Below are 17,370 nucleotides of genomic sequence, written 5' to 3'. Positions count from 1 at the left end.
TATTCCACAGATGAGTGGAATCTTTCTATGCCTGTCCCTCTATTTCTGGCTAATTTCACTTAGCATGATACTTTCCATGTTGATCCACTCATATGCAAAGTTCATGACTTCATCTTTTCTAACAGCTGCATAGTATTCCATTGTATAGATGTACCAAAGTTTCTTTAACCAGTCATCTGTTCTTGGGCACTCGGGTTTTTTCTAGATTCTGGCTATTGTAAACAGTGCCGCGATGAACATATAAGTGCAGATGTTATTTTGACTATAGTTTTTTGTTTCTCCAGGATATATTCCCAGAAGTGGTATTGCTGAATCAAATGGAAGCTCAATTCCTAATTTTTTGAGAAGAATCCATGTTGTTTTCCAAAGGGGCTGGACCAGTCAGCATTCCCACCAGCAGTGTAGAAGGGTCCCTTTCTCCCCACATCCTTTCCAACAGCTGTTGCTTTTGTTCTTTTGGATATGTGCCATTCTCTGTGGTGTGAGGTGGTATCTCGTGGTAATTTTGATCTGCATATCCCTGATGATTAGTGATGAAGAGCATTTGTTCATGTACCTTTTAGCTATTCATATCTCTTTCTTGGAAAAGTTTCTGTTCATTTCTTCGGCCCATTTTCTGATGGAGTTGGATGTTTTCTTCTTGTAGAGTTCAACCAGTGCTTTGTATACTCTTGATACCAATCCTTTATCTGATGGGTATTGGGTGAATATCCTTTCCCATTCTGTAGCTTGCCTTTGCATTCTGGTCCCTGTGTGTTTTGTGGTGCAGAGATTCTTAGTTTAATGTAGTCCCATTTGTTTAACTCTGTTTTTATTTGATTGCTTAGTTCCGTGTCATTCTTGAAGATACCTTTAGCTTCAATATCGTGAAGGGTTTTGCCGACCTTGTCTTCATTGTACTTATGGATTGTTGTCTGATGTTGGGGTCTTTAATCCATTTTGATCTGATTTTTGTGCATGGTGTCAGGTCGAGGTCTAAGCCCATTCTTTTGCATGTGGTTGTCCAGTTATGCCAGTACCATTTGTTGAAGAGACTTTCTTTGTTCCACTTCACATTTCTTGCCCCCTTATCAAAGATTAGATGATCATACATTTGGGGTTGTGTGTTGGGATATTTCACTCTGTTCCATTGTTCTGCGGCTCTGCCTTTGTTCCAGTACCATGCTGTTTTAATTGTTACCACTTTGTAGTAAAGTTTAAGGTTGGGGAGGGTGATGCTTCCCATCATCTTTTTCCCAAAAATTGTTTTAGCGATCCATGGGCGTTTATTGTTCCATATGAATTTCAAGATTTCTTGATCCATTTCTTTGAAGAATGTCATTGGGTATACTTATAGCGATCGTGTTGAATCTGTATAATGCTTTGGGGAGTATTGCCATTTTCACAATGTTAATTCTCCCTATCCCAGGGGATATGTTTTTATTTCTTCATGTCCTCTTTTATTTCATGGAGTAGCATTTTATAGTTTTCTTTGAAGAGGTCCTTTACTTCCTTGGTTAAGCTAATTCCGGGGTATTTGATTTTCTGGAGCACGATTGTGAACGGCATTGTGTTTTTCCATGTCCCTTTCCTCTGTCTCATTGTTTGCATATAGGAAGGCCATGCTTTTTTGGGTATTGATTTTATAGCCTGCGACCTTACTGTACAGGTCAATTGGTTCTGTGTTTCTTAGTAGAGCTTTTAGGCTTCTCTAGATATAGTATCATATTGTCTGCAAATAGTGAGAGTTTGATTTCTTCCTTTCCTATCTGAATGCCCTTAATATCTTTTTCTTGCCAAATGACTATTGCTATTACTATATTGAAGAGAAGTGGTGAGAGTGGGCATCCTTGTCTTGTCCCTGATCTTAGAGGAAAGGCTCTTAGTTTTTCCCCATTGATAATAATGCTTGCCATAGGTTCCTGGTAGATGGCTTTGACTATCTTGAGGAAAGAAACTTCTATATCCATTTTGTCAAGAGTTTTCATCATAAACGGGTGCTGGATCTTGTCAAATGCTTTCTCTGCTTCTATTGATATGATCATATGGTTTTTACCTTTGCTTTTGTTGATATGATGGATTATGTTGATTGATTTCTGAATGTTAAACCATCCTTGCATCCCCGGGATGAATCCCACTTGATCATGGTGTATGATATTTTTGATGAATTGTTGGATTCTATTTGCTAATATTTTATTGAGGATCTTCGCATCGGTGTTCATCAGGGATATTGGTCTATAGTTTTCTTTGTTAGTGGTGTCTTTGTTTGCTTTTGGTATTAGGGAGATATGTGCCTCATAAAAACTATTCGGGAGGGATCCTGTCTTTACGATTTCCTGGAAAAGCTTGAATAGAACTGGCAACAAATCTTCTTTAATTGTTTGGAAGAATTTGCTAGTGAATCCATCTGGACCTGGGCTTTTGTTTTTGGGGGGACTTTTGACTGCAGTTTCAATTTCCTTGATATTTATGGGCCTATTGAGGTATTTCACGTCTTCTTGGTTCAGTCTTGGGAGATTGTAGGATTAAAGGAATTCGTCCGTTTCTTTTAGGTTCTCTTGTTTTGTGGCACACAGACTTTCAGAGTAGTCTCTGATGATCTTTTGATTCTTCTTGGTTTCTGTTGTGATGTCCTCCTTTTCATTTCTGATTCGGTTTATTAGGATTCTTTCTCTCTCTTTCCTTGTGTGTCTTGCTAGAGGTTTATCAATCTTATTTATTTTCTCGAAGAACCAACTCTTTATTTCATTGATATTTCAGATTGTTTTTCGGGTTTCCATATCATTAATTTCTGCTCTAAGTTTTATTATTTCTTTCCTTCGATCTGGTTTTTTTTTTAAGTTTCATATGTATTTTATTTTATTTTTTTCAAAGTTCTCAGGTTTATGTCTCATTATACAATATTCAAACACCCATCTCTTCACCAGTGCCCATAGTCCACCACCAAAAACACCAGTATACCGCCCTGCCCCCACCCCCTAACCCCTACTGTATAACTAATGAATTTCACTTAATTTGCTCTTTACCTTGATTACATTCCATATTTCAACACAAAACTCACTATAGTTGTTGGAGTTTCCACCCAATAGAGACAGACCTACTACCAAAGAAGCATTTGATAATTAGTTTTCCATTGCTGGGAATGAAGATATATGGAGCCCCACTGCTACAAGTACATAACTATTCTTCCTTTTTTTTCATTTTTCCTTTTCCCTTTTTTTTTTTCGCCCTCATCCCCCATCCTGCGCCTCATAGTATGGTGTACACCACGCCGCAACGGCCGGCGTGGGGCTTTTGCTTAGTTCACAGTCCAGAGAGGTGGCTGCTACATTAATAACCTTCAATATTTCAACAAAAACTTACTGTTATTATTTGGAGTCCCCCCCCCAAGTCAGACCTGTTCAAAAGGAACCCTTTCACATAGCTGACAATCATAGATGTTAAGTCAGTTTTGGATTTCTGTATAAAGTCCAGGGAAAATTCTACCAGAAATTGCATATCCCAGTTTGCAGTCCCAGTGCATTGTTATTAGAAGCTGTGCTGGATGCCCGAAAGTGTTAGGTCTCTGGAATCAAAGTCTTTAGGCGCAGAGGGTCCGTTTCCCTCTCAGCAGCTCCGAATTTATCTGGGCCGAGGGCGTGCCGGTTACATCCCCTTCCCATGAGTCCCTGGGAGCCCCAAGTGTAGAAATCGAATACCTCTGGGTTAGGATTCTCAAAGATGGTGCCTGCCATGCGGTTGCTGCCTCTGCTCTTTTGCCACTGCCGCCGCCGTATTCCGTGCAGGAAGACAGGGTGGGGAGGAAAAAACTACTCCACCCCCGGGCAGCACAGGGCTGAAGCCTAGTTCGCAGTCCCAGTGCATTGTTATTGGAAGCTGCGCTGGATGCCCAAAAGTGTTAGGTCTCTGGAATCAAAGTCTTTAGGCGCAGAGGGTCTGGTTTGGGTTCCTTTTGCTGGTTCTCTTCTAAGATCTTGAGCTGTGAAGTCAAGCTATCAATATAGGCCCTTTATTCCTCCCTGAGGAAAGCTTGTAGAGCTATAAATTTTCCCCCTAACACAGCTTTAGCCGCATCCCATAGGTTCTGGTAGTGTATGTCTTCATTCTCATTTGTTTCTAGGTATTTTTTGATTTCCTCCTTGATTTCCTTCATGACCCACTCATTGTTTAACAGTGAGTTGTTTAATTTCCAGGTGTTTGATTTGGTTTTCCACGTCTGTGTGTGATTAACTTCCATCTTCAGTGCATCATGGTCTGAGAATCTAGTGATACAATTTCTATCTTCCTGATTCTATTAAGGTATAGTTTGTGACCCAGAATGTGGTCTATTTTGGAAAATGTTCCGTGTGTGCTGGAAAGCAATGTGTATTCTTTCTTTTTGGGGAATTTAGACCTGTATAAGTCTATTAGCCCTGTCTCCTCCATTTCTTCCTTCAGAGCCATTGTTTCCTTGCTGAGTGTTGTTCTTCTTGACCTATCTAGAGGTGATAAGGCAGTGTTAAAGTCTCTAACTACTAACTACTATCATGGTGCTAGTTATGTCCCCATTAAATTCTGTTAGGAGTTCTTTAAATATTTTGCTGGTTGTTCATTAGGTGCGTATATGTTTAAGAGTGTGATTTCTTCCTGTTGTACATATCCCTTGATGAATAGAAAATTACCTTCGCTGTCTCTTCTGATCTTTTTCAGCCTGAAATCTATGTTGTCGAATACTGGTATGGCCACCCCAGTTTTTTGAGGGAGTTGTTTGATTGCAGGATTGTTTTCCATCCTTTGACTTTGAGTCTGTGTTTGTTCTGGCTATTCAGATGTGTTTCTTATAGGCAGCAGAAAGTTGGGTTTAGTTCCTGAATCCATTTTGCCACTCTGTGCCTCTTGATTGGTGCATTTGGACCATTAACATTAAGAGAAATTATTGTCATGAGATTTTGTGCCATCTTTCTATAGGGTTTGTTGTTCTTGTAGGGTTTTTCCTTGTCGTATAGTAGCCCTTTTAGTCCTTCTTTTAAGTTTGGTCTTGAGTCTATGAAGTTCCTGAGCTGTTGTTTCCCTGTGAAATAGTGTATGTTTCCTTCAAGTGTAACTGAGAGTTTAGCTGGGTAAAGTATTCTTGGTGAGGCTTTCATTTCATTAAGTTTTTTCACTATATCCCACCATTGTCTTCAGGCTTGGAATGTTTCCTCTGATAGATCTGCTGTGAATCTAAGAGTTACTCCTTTGTATGTGATTTCCTTCTTTGGTCTTGTTGCTTGCAGTATTGTGTCTCTATCCACTATCCACGGCATCTATCATTCTGACTATGATATGCCTTGGAGATTTTTTATTTGGGTCCCTTTTAGCTGGCACCCTTCGGACTCCTTGTATCTGGATGCCTGCATTCTCTAGCTCTGGGAATTTCTTAGCAATGATGTCTTTAATTGTGTGTTTTTTTTTTCATTGGGATTGGTTCCCTGTGCTTCTGGTATTCCAATCATTCTTATGTTGTTTCTCTTCAGGTCATCCCCTAAGACTCTAATTTGCTCTAGATCCATGTTGAGCTCTTTTGCCATTATTTGTTATTGCCTATATGCTTTCTGCAGCTCATCTTCAAGCACAGTGGTTCTGTCTTCAGCTGTAGTCAGTCTACTATTGAGGGCTCCTACTGAGTTTTTTATTTCATCTACGGATTCTTTTAATTGTGTCACTTCTGTTCGTAGCTTTGAAATTTTTGCTCTCATTTTTTCCTGGATTATCTTGGTGGACCATTCCAATGCTCCATCGATATCCTCCCTTAATTTATTGGATGTTCGTTCCATAGTTGCTTTGAGTTCATCAACCATCTTTCAGATAAAGGATTTCCTCACCGAATCCTTTATCCGAGAGGAGGTTGTATTTCTGGGAAGTCCCTGTTGAGGTTTCTGAGATCTTCTCTTCCATCTCTCCTGGTGATGGGGATTTTCGCTGTTTCTTCATGTTATGGGCTTTACCCCTCAGGCGCACTTCCTTAGCTTGTGAGGGGCCTCAGTTGAAGATGTCGGGCTATGGTCTCTTTACGAAGGACTTTTTGTGTGGCTTGATGTGTTCACTGACAGTTTTTATGAAATTAGGATAGGCTAGGCTAATTGAGTATTATCATATAGTGACTAAGATGACCAGGGTATTCTTCAGAGGAATAGGTTATACTGATTGTGATCAAAGTGCGATGCATGGAATGGGAGAAATAACTGCAGCCGCTTAAGCGGCCACCGCTCCAGAAGGAGGCCAAGCCCCCTTTTGAGACCATGCCCCCTGACCTGTGAACACGGCCCTAACAACCTGTGTGAGGAGACCAGCGATGCTCATGAACCCGCAGAGGGCTGAAGTGATGGCACTGCCTGAGGCTGGGAAGCCCCAGGCAGTGGATGATGGGGAGGCAGGGCTGGACGGAAGGGAAGTGCCTCTGCTTTTTTTTTTTTTAATTTTATTTAGTTAGTTGGGTTCTATAATTTACAATTATGTTACCAGTAGGGTATTTGTTTTGATGTTTTAATGGTTTATTTTGAAGGTAATTTTAGAAACAAGGTTAAAGGCAATCAGAAAAAATTGCACAGAATACACTCGTTAAATAAGTATGACAAACAAATCAAAATAAGGGAGACAGGTGTTCTTCCGCAACTTCAGATGTAGACTCTGTTCTCCTGAAGGTTCTTATACTTCCAAGAAGGGGGTATGTAAGGGAATCACGCAATTAAAGCTGCCTCTTAATCATGTAAATCTACAGTAGAAACCAAGTCGTTCTGTTCTTCCCAGTAAGTCAATTTTGATCTTCAAACTGTGCCTTGTTTTTAAAAGGTATGATGCTAGAAATTCAGTGGGATTTGGTGGCCTCTCCTTGGCGAGCACAGCAAGTCCCTGTAACAAGATAGGTACAATAGTCTGATCCAGGTAGGCACGGGTAGGTAACGCCTGGAAATCCACCTTCTGTTTGAATGACTTTTCTGCATTAACCTTCTCATTTTCTACTATCCTCTGGACGTTGTCGGTGAGGCCGTATTCGGAGTGCGGGTTTTAGGCGACCTGTGTCTGCCCCTCCAGCATCTGCTCAGGCTCCATAGCTCGCGCTGTGGCCGCAGTCCCCGGACGCTGGCCTGGAGCCGAGGCCGCGCTGCCAGCGAGCCCCGCCACGCAGCCGCGTCCCAGCACGATCCGCGGCCGCAGTAGTGATGGCGTACACGGCCCGCGCCTGCCTACCAATAGAGTTTCATGCTTACAGTGTCCCAATACCACAGTATCAACTTCCAACTACCGTTGCCTCAGAGTACCTCAGCCCTCAACTTACCCTCCCCTGTCCCAATATGGTGATGCGTTCACTTCTGTAGAAAAGTTCTCAGATTTGGTTGCCTTAGCTCATATCTTAATTTTCTTGCTAAAAATGTCTTTATATTCCAAATACAGGAGAGATCATTCTGTATTTATCCTCTCCTTCTAACTTGACGCTCTGCCCATCTGTCTACACAGCAGCAAATCCATGATTTCTTGTGGCTCAGTAGTAATCCATAGTGTATATATACACCACAATTTCTTCACCCAGTCTGTTCTTGAATACATGGTTTGTTTCAATATTTCATCTATTGTTCTGAAATATAGGAGTGCAAATGTCTTTTATGAATAGTATCTTTGGGCCTATGGTATAGATGCCAAGAAGTAGTGTAGTGGGATTGCTTGGAGCACATAGACTAGAGACTAGAGACCAGCGTGGGACAATGAACTTTGTATGACCTGCACTGGGGGCTTGGGAGAGTCCTGTGCAGAGGGCCTCTTGAAAGAGGGGCCTTGAAGGTAAAACCTACCAGCAAGATAAGCAGGGCACATCCTGCACGTACATACTTTTCGTGCTCTAAGTAACCTTGGGAATAATTTGACTTGGTATTTTTAATGAGAACATCTTGAGACAAACACAAAATATGTCTAACTCATGAGAGCATCTTTTGACTTGGCTACGTGCCTGGGCCAAGGTATGTAAATAATATAAAACTGCTTGCTTGAGAATAAACGGGGCCTTTAGCCTCGATAGCTGCTGGTCAATGCATCATCTCTGAGTCGGTGGTCTTCATGCCGGAGCTGGACTCCGGCAAAGTAGGATCACTGGGTCATATGAAAACCTAATTCTTAGTTATTTTTTTTAAGAAGTGTCCATATAATTTTCCAGAAAGGTTGAAGCAGTAGACATTCCCACCAATGGATGAGAGTTCCTTTTTACCACTCTCAATATTAGTTGTTTTTGTTCCTTTGGATATATACAGTCTTACTGGAGCAGAATGATATCTCACTGTTGTTTTCATTTGCATTCCTCTGATGATGAGCTATGAAGTGAATTGTTTTCATGTCTCTATTTGCCACCTGTATGTATGTCTTCTTTGAGGAAGTTTTACTCATCTTTCCTCATTTTTTGGGAAATTTGATATGGGATGTCTTTTCATTCTGGTTATCACTCCTTTTCAGTACAAAAAATATCGAAATTTTATGTCCCACTTGTTTATTTTAGTTCTAGTCTGTTGATATATTATATATAATAGAATAGCACTGTAGCACTGTCATCCCGTTGTCCATTGATTTGCTCGAGTGGGCACCAGTAATGTCTCCATTGTGAGACTTGTTGTTACTGTTTTTGGCATATCAAATATGCCACAGGTAGCTTGACAGGCTCTGCCATGCGGGCAGGATACTCTTGGTAGTTTGCCGGGCTCTCCAAGAGGGACAGAGGTATATGTTCCAAAACTAAGAATAACATGTCAGCTTGCATTATCTCTCTTCTGTATGTGATGACTTCTCCAGAATTTCAGGTTTACCTTATTTTTTATCACAGACAATACTTTATATAATTTTCTAGTCAACATTTTTTTTTCTTTTTGGGTCACACCCGGCGATGCACAGGGTTTATTCCTGGCTCATGCACTCAGGAATTACTACCTGGCGGTGCTTGGGGGACCACATGGGATGCTGGGAATCGAACCCGGGTCGGCCGCATGCAAGGCAAACACCCTACCCTCTGTGCTATTGCTCCAGCCCCTGTAGTCAACATTTTTATAATGGTTCATTAAAAATATATTTTACACTAGAGTCTAGATGTTGCTATGTACTTCTGATCCTCTGTTAAGAAGTCAAGAGTTGCACTGACAAAATATGATAGGATATATTATCATTGTTGCAGTGATCACAGGTGTATATTCATGAATATAGGCATTCTTACATGGGTATACTTGTTTTAAAGTAATAAAATTAATTAAAGTATTTATATGTACAGTGAGGTCTTAAGGTTTCTTTTGCCTTGATTTTTATTTCCCACGCAGAAATGGATTTCCACTTTAGAGATAATGTGTAGATTTTGCTACTTACTATTTAAATTTTTATTTATGTGGAATGACTTAAGCTGTTTGGTTGTAAAAAATCTCTACTTAATGTTTGACTTTTCTCTCCATGTGAACACCATATGTTCTTGGATAAATGACTTATTTCCAAAACGCTGAAAGTGATTTTTGTGATCAACCGATTATGAGTTTAATGATAGATAAAATGTACTTTCTGTTGTAATACAGCCGTGAAAACATGTACTTCACATGCAGACAGGAATATTTTGATGGAACATTAGGTGATATTGTACAACTAATTTTAAAATGCACCATCCTATCTGTCTTCAAATGACAGACATTCAAAACTTCGAGAAGATATATTTGCCTTTGGATTTAGAACCTGCGGTATGCTTTAAAAGCCAGCCAAGCAGAATAGTACTTTATTTCTATTGTCAGTCAGCTCTTCAGTAGATTTCAATTGCCTCAAATTTCTAGCCTAACTAAGAGATCAAGGTTCCTCCATCGTATGTTCTTCCAATTCCCTGATGCTTCTGTTCTCATTCAGCTTTCAAATCTTGGGCTTAATTCTCATCTAGATTATACACATATGTTCATCAAAGGTACTGTACACACTTATTTAGCATTTAATGCTTCTTTCCACTGTTTCATTAATGACTTCCTTTTTTTTTAAAGAAGAAAGGGTTTTCAGTTTATTTCTTTTGTATCATTTCTTGTGCTTCATTGATGGTAGAATTGACTCGTTATCAACATTCCTCTTTTCTTCCATAATTAAAGAAAAATCACTGAATTGGAAATCAATTTGATGTTATATACTAAACTAGTATTTTATTATTAAATTAAGAGTATTTTATGGTGCAAAAGTAAATATAATCAAGTCTATTGCCTATCCTATCATTGGTAGAAAATATGTAATAATTTTTTCTTTATAATTTCTTTAAACAGTAAAAGCATTTGATGTTTAAGCATTAAATGTTGTTAAGCAGCAGTTAGTTTACAAACCACTTTCAAAAATTCTTATTAAATCTGGTCTGTATAATTGTAGCACTGTCGCACTGTTATAGCACTGCCATCATATTGTTCATCGATTTGCTCGAGTGGGCACCAGTAATGTCTCCATTGTGAGACTTGTTATTACTGTTTTTGGCATATCGAATACACCACGGGTAGCTTGCCAGGCCCTGCTGTGGGGTGGGATACTCTCAGTAGCTTGCCGGGCTCTCCGAGAAGGGTGAAGGAATCAAACCCGGCTCGGTTACGTGCAAGGCAAACGCTCTACTTACTGTGCTATTGTTCCAGCTCATCCTTATGATTAAAAAATTAAATTATGGAATACATTTAGTTACATATGTATAAGTATGAATATGTTATATATACATATATCCATGTATATCTTTTCACATTTTTATTCATATAGCTAATAATTCAGTTGATAGACTTTTGACAGATTTTAACATATATGTGGAGTGACCCAGCCAAGTTTACATTAGGTGGAGTACATTTATATTTCTTGATCTAAATAATGTTCTTACTCTATTTTTTTCTTTCTAATTGGTAGTATAGGCATACATGGGACATTTTCCACAATTTCCACCTACACAAGTATTTCAAATATTCAGCCAATAAACTTGAATATTTATTGTATTATTCTACAGTATTATTCTATTCTACTATGGAAACACTGGTGAAAGAAGTATAAGATTCTGTATCCTGTAAAGATTATATTCTACAGCAGTAATTTAAATAAAGTGTCAGTATTTGTTGAGTGGTAGCATTGCTGGGGAGAAAAATAAGATAGAAAAATTCCAGGGGGCCAGAGAGATAGTACTGCGGGGAGGGCATTTGCTTTGCTCGTGGACAACCTGGGTTCAATCCCCAGCATCCCATATGGTCTCCAAGCACCGCCAGGAGTAATTTCTGAGTGCAGAGCCAGGAGTAACACTTAAGCATCACTGAGTGTGACCCCCCAAAAAAAGAAAAAAAAAGAAAAATTCTGTGAATAGAGATATGGGGTAGCTCATGTAAAATCTGTCATTAGTAAGGCACTGTGAAAGTTACATTTGAGCTCAAACATGCATTACCAGCATTAGTTTAGTATTTCACATAGAAATGTGGCCAGGATGTTTAAGGTATAGCAAGGAAACCAAAATAGCCACTTCAAAGCAACCAACTTCAACAGCTGAAAAGGTGAGGCCAAATCTCTTAGGTATAGGAGAGAAACAGGAAACAAATAGAACAAAACAAGGACTCTGGTCCTCAGAATGTTTTGAGTCTATAAGTGACATGGTCTAACAGATTATTACTGCAGATCATTCCATCTTTGGATTGAAAATAGATCACATATCAGTGGGAGCAAGTGGAAACCCCTTTTAATAACTTAGAGCAGAGAGGGGTTTTTTACTATTAAAAGAAAATGGTGCATTTTAAAATTAATGCTTAATTACTATTGCAAGAGTAGTGATTACATAAGGTGATTGTAGTTCCAAGAAGTTCTGCTAATTACTTTGGCTGTTGCCTGGATGTGTGTTTCAAGATAAAGAATAGAAATTAAATCATACTTAATCACTGGTTTTAGAAAACAGAAAAATATTGTTATTAGTTAGGACAATTGTGAGAGGAACAGGAATAGTAATCCACTTCCTGAAAGGGAGAAGATCATGAGCAGAACTTTGAACATATTATATTTGAGTGAAATTTATCCATCCAAATGGAGATATGAATTGAGTTTATGATTTTATCTCCAGAAAAAAAGTTCACAGTGAAAATATGAACTTGGAAGATGTTATATTGTAATTGATCTTTCAATCAATCTATTTGAAGAACTAACCAAGAAAGCTGTTATTGAGAAAGAGGGCTAATCATAGCTCAGTGCGAAGGCATTTCAAAGACATTCATAATAAGTTAATTCACCTTTCAAAACATGAATGAATTGATTTAACACGTAAGGGAAATAAGATAGTAAGCATTGTTTTTTGAAAATTGTCTGTCATACATACGTATCTATCAGTATTTATGACATTTTATCCCTGATATTAGCAAAGTATGGTCATGGAACAAATCCAGCCTGCTCTATGTATGTATGTATGTATGGGTGTGTATTTGTATCCTGTTAATTATGAATAAATTTATGTTTAAAAATTTATGCATATATTTCTAAATGACTTTCATGTGTCATAATAAAGATTTCATTGAATGTCCAGAACATTAGTATAGCATATAAGGGAAGACTTGCATTGCAAGTTGCCGAGCTGGGTTGGAAATCTGGCATCCCATATGGTCTCCCAAGCATTGTCAGGTTTTACTTCTGAGTATTAGAGTCAGGAGTAATTCCTGAGCATCACTGGATGTGGTCCAAAAACAAAAACTAAAGATAAACAGATTTCATGGCATGTGAAATTTCTATGCATTTTAGATGACACCGTTCACAAGTAAATTTTCAGTACAATATCACCAGGTTCATTTTTTGTACATTATTTAAGATTGCTTTAGCTCTACAATAGCAGAACAAATAGTTGTAATAGCTATTATATGTCCCACTGATTCCAGACTACTCTCTTTACAAATAAATGTTGAATTCTGACTTATACAGTTTTATTCAATTTTATCTACATAAGTAAAGTGCATTGTATAATGGAGTGTGTATGCATATGTACAATGTATGTATTAGTGTTGTTTCAGATTTCAGAGGGAGGTGAGTTTTGATCACACTCAGTATTGGTCAGGGCTTACTCCTGGCTTTTAGTCTTGAATCACCTTTGCAGTGCTCTGGAGATAATGCACAATACCAAGGATTGAACTGGGGTTGGCCACATGCAGGGCAAGTGTCTTATCTCCTATAATATCTGCCTTTCCCTGTTTTTAATTTTGAATATATATTATTTATATATATATACCAACATAGAATGATTGCACTCATCTGCAGGATATAAAAAGGTATAATATGAGACTAATACCCACAGACATTAAAAACAAAGGCCAGGAGGACTGGTCCATGAATGAAAGCTTGCCACAAGTAGAAGGGTGAGAGCAGGGCAGTTGGGATAGAGAAGTGACCAGTAAGACAATGATAGAAATGATCACTCTAGACAAGAATTGAGTGCTGAAAGTAGGTAAAAGGATGTACATGATAACTTCTAAGTAATGGTGTTGCAAATCATTATGCCTAGAAGGAGAGAGAACAAAAGGAACAAAAGGATGGAAGAAAGAATTAAGGAAGGAAGGAAGGAAGGAAGGAAGGAAGGAAGGAAGGAAGGAAGGAAGGAAGGAAGGAAGGAAGGAAGGAAGGAAGGAAGGAAGGAAGGAAGGAAAGGAGGTAGAGAGGGAGGGAGGGAGGGAGGGAAAGAAAAAGAAAGAGAGAAAGAAGGAAGGAAGGAAGGAAGGAAGAAAGGAAGGAAGGAAGGAAGGAAGGAAGGAAGGAAGGAAGGAAGGAAGGAAGGAAGGAAGGAAGGAAGGAAGGAAGGAAGGAAGGAAGGAAGGAAGGAAGGAAGGAAGGAAGGAAGGAAGGAACCTGCCATAGAGGCAGGTTGTTTTGGGGGTGGGGGAAGAAGGCCAGTGGGGAGGGTGGCAGGAGGGAAACTAGGAACATTGGTGGTGGGAAATGTTCACTAGTGAAAGATGGATGTTGGAACACTGTATGACTGAAACCTAGTCATAAACAACCTTTTAACTGTGTATCTCACGATGATTCAATAACAAAAAAGTGAAAAAAATGCATGTATGTATATACATGTGTGTATATATATATATAAATTTGAAACCTATTGTGGAGAATTTATAATTTAATTTGTTTATGATACACTTGCTATATTTACAATCACATCTTGCACTTCTCTCATGTACCAAGTGGACGTCTTCCATGTAAAAGTGTTTTGAAAGTACTATCACGTTTAGTATCAAATTTCTATCATAGCAGGAAGACAAGGGAATTTACAGTGAGCAAGATCATACAGTTTATCAGGATACAAACTTGGGATGTCAATGTTTTAAGTTTGGATTCCTGTAAAATAACATTGGGTTTGTCCTTTCAGCCTTGCTATAGGTAACTTAGGTTTATTTGGTTACACTCATCACAGTGCTCCTGAGTCACTCCCATTTCTTTGTTTATATGTAAACTCTTCTCTGTGCCCTCCTTTCTAAAAAGGTGATTAAAAAGTTAATCACCTTTTCCCTAATCAGATTCTGTTAGCCTATAAGATCAGATCCTTCTAAAGACTCTGAACTTGTATTGTAAATTAAGCCTTTTGCATAGTTTACCTTAAAGCAATGTCCTTTCTGCACGAACACAGGAAGACAGTTAATAGTATGCTCTTGTAACTTGGGAGTTGATTGACTCTGATATTTACTCTGGGGCATCTGCTTTCTTGACTCAGTTGCCCTTAGTTCCTAGCACCCCAAAAGCAGGGTCCCGACGAGGGACTGAATGGACCCAGGTATCAAAACGTGGCAGGACAAATTGCTATATAGTTGAGCCACAATACTCAACTATAAGTTGAGAGCATGGTCATGGACAAATTCTGTCCTGATCCACAAGTAATGATGAGATTAGGACCTTGCTGGGGTTAGGAAGACTAACCTGGCCTGAGGACTGTGGTCTGAAATATATAGTGAGATGTCCTCAGGAAGAACTAAACTTTAAGCTTATATCTCTTACTGTGCTCATACAGAATGACATTGCTAGAAATATTAGAAGTAAATTCAGTATAACTATTTAAGTGGTTTACTAGCTTAGGAAAGAAGAAAGCAACACACCCTGGAAGGGATCCCGCCCTTAAGTGGGTCTCCTCATAATCTTGAGTAATCTATTTAGATTAGATTTTATCCTTGAGTTAATCTCCTGGAGGAGTGGCCTTACCTCACTTTGTTGATTTGTTAATGTTCAACCCACCTTTGTATCATCACCCTATATAAACTAAGACCTAAGAGCAGGGGGGCTCCAGAGGAGAGAAGCAGAAGAGATCAGAAAGGAGATCGGAAGAGGCCAGAGGAGAGACGACAGAAACAGTCAGAGATAGAGAGACAGAGAGAAGAGAGCACAGAGGCACACAGAAGTAGAGCACAAAGGAGGAGCCATCCCGATCCAGTCCATACACAGAGGCTCGGGAGCATTGAATGTGATCGGGGAGAGAGAGAGAGAGAGAGAGAGAGAGAGAGAGAGAGAGAGAGAGAGAGAGAGAGAGAGAGAGAGAGAGCCGGCGAACACACATCACTCTTCCACGTGCGTGGGCGTGTATATTTTTTACAGAATCCTTTTGGCAAGACCACAACACTACCAGGTAGAGCCAATATAGTATCGGTCTTTACCTCTGAAAAACTATATGCAGCTCCAGCAAGTCATCTCAAAGAAAATCTGGAGATATCAATAATTTTAAAATTATTATTAGAATAAAAAGCATAATTTTAATGTCTTTATAAATATATAATATATTTTATAAGAGATATTTATATTAATATAAAATACAAATATAATATAAAAGAAAACCAGAGCAATAGTGCAGTGGACATGGTACATCACTTTCCTTGCACGTGGCCAAACTGGATTTGGTTCCCAGTTTTCCATATTATTTACCAGGAGTAATCCCTGAGCTTGGAGCTAGGAGTAAGCCCTGATCAATGGCAGGTGTGGAAAAATAAATAAAATATTTTTAAGTGAATGTAATGATATGTTATTTAAAGACTGTTACCACCATTTGAATACTAAAACTTTATACTGTATGAAGAATTGAGTTATATCCATACATACAGATGTCCACCTATTCATTTGTTTAATGCTGAAAGACAGCATATGTGCGTTGAAAGTACAGACAATCATTTTAGTCTTTCTTGGTTTTGGCAGTCTAGTTCGTCCCCGAGATTTTTTCAGCCTCTCCTTACTCATCTTTCTTAATGCTGCCATATTGGGGGCTCTTTCGGTGACAGGTGAATGAGGCCAATTGTTGTTACTGTTGTTGGCATATCTAATATGCCACGGGTAGCTTGCCAGGCTCTGCCCTGTGGGCGAGATACTCTCGGTGGCTTGCTGGGCTCTCAGAGAGGGACAGAGGCTTTTAGGGAGGCTTCTAATCGCCCTTAGTGTTGTTACCATGGTTCACACCAAATTTAAAATGATCAATGGTGTGGGAATAATGGGTATTAAGTGTCTTATTATGTCACGTGGCAACTTTGCGGCCGCGCGGTCTAGAGAGTGGCCTGGAGCATGGCGGTGGCTGTGTAGTGGATGTAGTGGGGGGTCGTCCAGTGAGGTATTTATCTGGCTTGGGTGGGGTGGGGCTTCTGGGTTTGACCCTTCCCTCAGATGCAGGAGATTGGAGGAGGCATCTGTCGTCAAGGACCTGATGGTGCAAGCACAGAAGATCAAGTACGACATCATTGGTCTGACCAAAACGAGGAGACATCAATCACACCATGCCATTTTTGACACTGGAGAAGAATTGTTCCTCAGAACATGAGACAACAGAGGCATTGGTGGCGTTGGTGTCCTTGTCAACACAAACTTGGCCATTTGCATCGATTCATTCGAATGCCTAACAACCCGAATTGGATGATTGTGCTTGAATAGATGTGGCTCACTGCCTGCAGTTTCTATCTTCGTCATCTATGCGACAACTTCCAACTACAATGAAGAAGAAATTGAGAGGTTCTACATGGAACTGGAGACGTTCTATAAAGAAGACCACACCTTCTACAAGATCATTGTTGGTGATTTTAATGCCAAGAGAGGTCCAAGAAGGTCGCCCGAAGAACTCCACATTTGGACACATGGCCTAGAAAGGAACCATCAGGGTGAGAGACTGTCTGAATTCATCATGTCGACCAAGACAATCCATGGTAACTCACAGTTCCAGAAAGCCAAATCTAAACGCTGGACATGGGAGTCTCCTGGTGGACAGTTCCACAATGAAATTGACCACATCATATTCAATCAAAGGTTTTGCCTGACCGATGTTGCTGTTGTCCCAAAATTTCAAACAGGATCGGACCACCGTCTCCTTCATGCAAAATTCTACTTCACAGAGTGGGGAGAAAATTGCAAAATTTAAGTCTAGGAAGGCAACTCCCAGAATGACCA

At 39.4% G+C, this 17,370-nt stretch overlaps 1 protein-coding gene and 1 pseudogene across 9 annotated transcripts in view; one reads left to right on the top strand and one right to left on the bottom strand.

The window, feature by feature from the left end:
* Positions 1 to 17,370, top strand: part of GALNT13 (polypeptide N-acetylgalactosaminyltransferase 13) — a 725,693-nt gene that overhangs the window by 531,915 nt on the left and 176,408 nt on the right. The window lies entirely within an intron of this gene.
* LOC101539112 (protein dpy-30 homolog) lies at positions 6,752 to 7,050 on the bottom strand (annotated as a pseudogene).

The sequence above is a fragment of the Sorex araneus genome, chromosome 1 (genome assembly GCF_027595985.1).
Source record: "Sorex araneus isolate mSorAra2 chromosome 1, mSorAra2.pri, whole genome shotgun sequence".
NCBI lineage: Eukaryota > Metazoa > Chordata > Mammalia > Eulipotyphla > Soricidae > Sorex > Sorex araneus.
This window is presented reverse-complemented; position numbering and strand designations above follow the sequence as displayed.